Here is a 6000-nt window from a genome sequence, read left to right as displayed (position 1 = left end):
GTTACGACCATATATAGGCAACATGTGTAGTCAAAATGGGACAAAGATTATTCCAGGAGTTCACTACTTCAAAGGGCCTTCTGCAGGGTTGCTGTATGTCACCAACTCTTTTTAGATCTATATACAGTAGAGCGTCAGTTATCTGGAAAAATTAATGCCAGACCTCTTCCGATATAGCAAAATTGAGGGGATAATAGAATATAAGGCAAAATTAAATAAATTCTGTTACAGTGTGTTAAGGTAAAAAAAAAAAAAAAAACTTTAAATAGCGTGAAACAAAACAAATTTATTTAATTAAAAATAATAATAATAATAATAATAATAATAACAACAACAACAACAACAACTTGTACATAAAAATTTGCACACTTACATATGTATGTATATCTGGAGAGATATTTTACTACAGATTTGGAAAAAAATTTTAAGTAATTTTTTAAAATAATGTTCGATCATTTTTTTGTTTTGACCTTTTTATTTTTCTTTTCTTTTTTTTTTTTTTTTTGCTGTGAAATCTCTCAAGTTCCTTAATAATAAAAATAAATCGCACAGTTTCAGGCCGATATTATTCTTGCCGAATCTGGAGCTGAACTAAACATGATATGAAATGAAGAGAACAAAATATGTCATGGAAAATTGGGTTCAGGGAAGCGAATAACTAAATTCTATCACTTGTGATTTCTGAGAAAACGCATTAATCTTATTCCAACATTTCACAAGATATACAACATAAAAAAATAGACAGAAATACTCTTGTAGCATAATAAACATTTGTCTCAAATACTACCATTAATAAAAAAAAAGAAGAAAAATCAGCCTTTCAAATTATTCTGGATAACCAACATTTACTGTATATCCATGTGTGTGTGTATATATACTCATATACTGTATTTCTAAGAGAATGCTCCAGAAAATGCAACAATATGGGTATACCTAAGAGAATGCTCCAGAAAATGCAACAATATGGGTATACCTGTTGAGAACATATTCAACTTACTATTTGCTGTTCAATTGGTGAGAGCACAAGACATGGATGACAGAGAGTATATGTGCAGGAATTTGGTGGAGACAGAGGATGGGGATTAAAGATAAAAATATGATAAGATGGAATATTAACATCAAAAGCGGTTCTGAATATTATTATTAGCCATATTGTGCAAAGAAACCTGAGGCTTATGCCGCACCAGCCCAAAAATAATTTTTTTCTGAATGACTGCGAGAGAGAGAGAAGTAGAAGGGAATCTCCAGGAAGAAGAATGATATCCAGCTCGGGACCTTGGGTGTGCCAAGCCCATACTCACCAGATGAGTATGGGCTTGGCACACTTTTTTAAGTTTATATTCTTCTATATTTACCCCCCTGAAATGAACTACTGGAGAAGAGCAGCAAGAAAATCAAGACTGGAGAAAAATGATGGAAGTGAAAACTGATAAAATCCAGGTAACTGAAACAAAGAAGCTGAGGTAGTATGGACATACCAGAAGAATTTATTATAAAGCTGCATATCTGTGTCTGTGAATTATAAGGTTACAGTGATTTTATTTTCAAGGGCGGACAGAAAAAATATTTACAAGGGAGAGGAGAGAGGGAAAAAAACGCTCTAGGATAAAGAAAACTGAGTAGGCCATCAGCAATTTTATTCACTGAAGATTTAGATTAAAAATTAATGTGCAGGGTTCAAACTGGATCTTAAATTTTCAAAAATAACACTTCAGCACACCTTATATCATGACTAAGGGCAATCTAAAAAAAATGCAATCATCTTTCATTATCCACATGTTTTTTAAACAGAGCTGGCAGTTGATGGATTTTTCCATCACTCTCTGGAAGGAGTAGATGTTAAGTGCAATGGGATAACTGGAAAGGAGGGATTTATCACCGTTTTATGGAAATGACCTGGCTCGATGTGAGCAAACTTCCATGCAGTAGAAAAACACCAGTGGAATAGAAAAGTGTAAAAGAGTAACACAAAAATGTGAAATTCTAGATTTAAGAAGTGGCATCAGAAGCTGAAGCTTTCTTGGCATCAAGGTTGTTCACAATTCTTTTAATTTTTTTCTCTCAAAAGACCATGGGAGGCAATGACTGGAGTGCTTGGTATAGCAGAATATGATTTATCAAGATCACTGATACAAGAATTAGAAGACAAGTAGAATGCTAATAAGTTAGCTTTATCTTATCTTTAGCCAAGGATACAACAGAACCATCAAGTTGTAACAGAGGTAAAAGTATAGATGGATAGAAGTTGTGGCCAACAGCTTTGGCAAGAGACCAGAAGGGTTGACTACCACTCGAACAGAAGGAAGTTTTTTACCTTTAGCTTGTTCAAAATTGTGTTTGGATTGCTTAAAATGGTTTGTGTTGCTGGCACATATGTGGTACACATATTTTATTTGTTCATTCCATGTGTTGAAAAGTAAAAGAAAACTGCAGAATTCTAGACACTTTTCTGTCATTTATTTTTAGACAGATATTAAAGGAGTTGCTTCTCAACATTCTGAAAATCATAGCACATGAAATGCACTCTCTCTCTCAAATGCAGTGGCAAAACATATTACTAATTATTTTACTATTTTTGCAAGTTTTAGTGTAAACAGAAAATGAAACCAGGGATCTGGATACAAACTAATTGCAATATGCTACATTTCTGCCTTTCACAGTCATAGTACATTTATTGGAAAACCAAGGTTTAAAGGAAGGATGAGATTTTAGAGTGGAATGCAAATTTAAAATTAATCTCAGTGACAATCTGAGCAAACATTAGGACCAGATAATTTAAAACAGTAATCTGACCAAGGATCATCTCATTTGCCATTCTTGTAATGGCAAACAGAGGCTAAGAACAGCCATAAGAGAGGGCTACACTAGACAAGAGACCATCACCAAGTTATGTAAGGTCACTGCAAAAGCTGATCGGCTGAGTCCACATACTAGAAAATTTACACCAGTTGGAGTTGCAAAGATTAAAACCATTGAGGAAATTATCTTATTTTCGTAAATGTTAGACCGGAGAGAACAGAGTTTCACAGAAAAGAAATCAAAAAGTTTTGAGTGATTTATAGAGCTAGGAGAATGAGAGGCAATGATGAATTTGACAGACTGAGGTAAATAAATAAAGAAAGATATCAAAAAGACTGATTTCATATTAGGAAGTCTCTGACAAGGAATATTAGAACAAATAATTAAAAGAAGCAGTGCTTGAGGCAAGTGACAGCTGAGATTTTGTCCGAAAGAGTGGAACTCTGCTGATTGTAAGTGAAAACAGATGTTACTTAAGATTTGAAATGAGACCATGCATATTTGTGAAATGAACAAGTTCTTGGGAGGTTTAGATCCATTTGATAAATTTTTTTCTATTTCTTTTACTATTCACAATGCATTGCAGTTGAGGTAAAAGTAGAGGGAGATATGCTACACAAATTAACAAATTCACTGCATCATGACACAAACATGCTGCTTCAGATTTTTTATCTACTTGTAGGGGGAACCTTCTGACTTTTAGAACCCTTCCTTCCGATTTGACAGAAGAATAACAGGATTTTCAAACAGATATTACCATCAAGCAACCTTTGCTGACTAATTCAGCCATAGTGAGAAGAAATCCCAATAATGTCTCTGCCCCCCCACAATCCAGATTGACTCAATCCCAGGTGAAAAAGGAAATAAGGGCAAGCTGCAAAAGTGTTAATGAAATTTTTTGGATATGGCATACACACAGCAAGAATATACAGTATATATATATATTTTTAACCGCTAATTTTTGTCTTTTATCTCTGCAATGGATAAACTTTCATGTTAATGTGGCATTAATGCCATTGCTGGTTTAACAATTATACATTATATGCACATTAATAGTACTGTGCATAAATTTTATTTGATTTATGATTTTTATTTAGGGTGGGATGCATTTCAGTCTGACCGTCTGTTTAGCAATTGGTGTGCTAGCAGAGGTCGGTTAGCCTGTTGTTACATGTTGAATTAAAATTTAAATTGCTAAAAGAATTATTCCAAGACAATAATAGGTTAGTGGAAATAATAATAAGGTAATAAAATTAGGGAACAAAATTATATTCTTTCACATGGCCATCTCTCCAACTACAACTACAACTTCACAAGGTGATTGTGAAGATTATGACAAAAGCCTCTACATGCAAATGGAATGGGCAAGTAAGCGTCAATGCCTTATTATGGGTGATTTCAATTTGCCTCTAATTGATTGGAGTAAATGGGAAGGAAACTCGACACGGGGAACAAAATTTTTAAATCAACTAGATGACTGTTATTTGTATCAACATGTCAAGGGAAAGTACCAGAGAAAAGAATATCCTAGACCTCATCATCACACATGAATCAGATGACATAACAGGGCTGACAGTAGAGGAACCAGTAGCAGGAAGTGATCACGGAGTTCTACGGTGGATGATGACGAGAGAGAGGTAGCAGAAGTAAAAGGCAAAGGAATGGGTTTTAATTTCAGAAAAGGAAATTACGATGCCTTAAGGTACTACATGGCCTCTATTAACTGGGTAGATATCGCGCAGAGAATGAATACAATTGAACTGTGGTACGCTTTTAAAACATTAATCACAGATGCCTTGAATGCGTATATACCATTAAAAAAATACTCCACGAGAAGGGTTCCAAGTTGGATGAATAGTGAAGTTGCCGCATTACTTGAGCAGAAAAAGGTGGCATGGAAAGGTTACAGAGCAATAAAAAGTACTGAAGCCTATAACAGCTACAAGGTGATGTGTAATAGAGCCACAGAAAAGGTTCGACAGGCAAAGACAGTTTATGAGAAATCACTAGCAAACAGAGCAAAGAGGGGGGGGATAAAGAATTCTTCACATATATAAATGCCAAGAAGAGCAGGAAAACCAGATCGGACCTTTACGTAAGGGAAAGGGGATAGTAATAAATACACCAGCTGCCGTTGCAGATGAACTCAACAGTTATTTTGCATCGATATTTACAAATGAAAAACGTTTTGTGGCAATGGGAAATTGTGGGAGCAAAGTTAAAAAATATGTAATTAATGATATTGAAATTTCGCAAGATTATTTAATGAAAAAACTTTCGAGCCTACAGACCAGTAAGGCTCCTGGAGTTGATGGAATATACCCTATAATCTTAAGAGAGGCGGCAAGCGAGTGCATTGAACCATTGAGGCTAATTATGCGAGCATCACTAGACTCTGGGGAGATTCCCTTGGATTGGAAAAGTGCAAATGTATCTCCCATACATAAGGGTGGCTCTAAAAGTGAAGTGGGAAATTATCGACCTGTCAGTCTGATTTCAGTAGTAGGGAAAATCATGGAGGCAATGATCAAGGGTGGAATTCAGGATCATTTGGATCGAATTGAAATTCTCAAGGATACTCAGCATGGTTTTGTAAAGGGAAAATCATGTTTAACAAATCTGGTTCGCTATTTCGAAAGGGTCACTCACGAGCTCGATTTAGGGAATAATTTCGACATTGTTTATTTAGATTTCAGCAAAGCTTTTGACTCAGTCCCACATGAGCGGTTGCTTTATAAGCTGGAACAGGTTGGAATCACTGGGAAAATCCTTAGATGGATAGAAGGATGGCTTCAGGGCAGGAGGCAGAGGGTTGTGATAAATGGCTATTCCTCAGATTGGGTTGACATGAGAAGTGGGGTTCCCCAAGAATCAGTATTAGGACCACTGTTGTTTTTAATTTTCATAAACGACATAGATGAAGGGATAGAGGGCGTGATGTCTAAATTTGCAGATGATGTTAAAATTGGTAGAGTAGTTAATGATCACTGTCAAGCTGAGCTTCTTCAGAGAGACCTAGATAGACTTCAAGAATGGTCAGAAAAATGGCAGCTGTGCTTTAATCCAACAAAGTGTAAGGTAGACTTCAAGAATGGTCAGAAAAATGGCAGCTGTGCTTTAATCCAACAAAGTGTAAGGTATTACACCTGGGAAACAGTAATCCCAAAAAAACTTATTCACTTGGTGGAGTTCAACTAAACC

Source organism: Mastigoproctus giganteus, chromosome 11, assembly GCF_048544385.1.
Source record: "Mastigoproctus giganteus isolate SK-2022 chromosome 11, ASM4854438v1, whole genome shotgun sequence".
In the NCBI taxonomy this organism is placed as follows: domain Eukaryota; kingdom Metazoa; phylum Arthropoda; class Arachnida; order Uropygi; family Thelyphonidae; genus Mastigoproctus; species Mastigoproctus giganteus.
Note: the sequence above shows the minus strand (reverse complement) of the source record.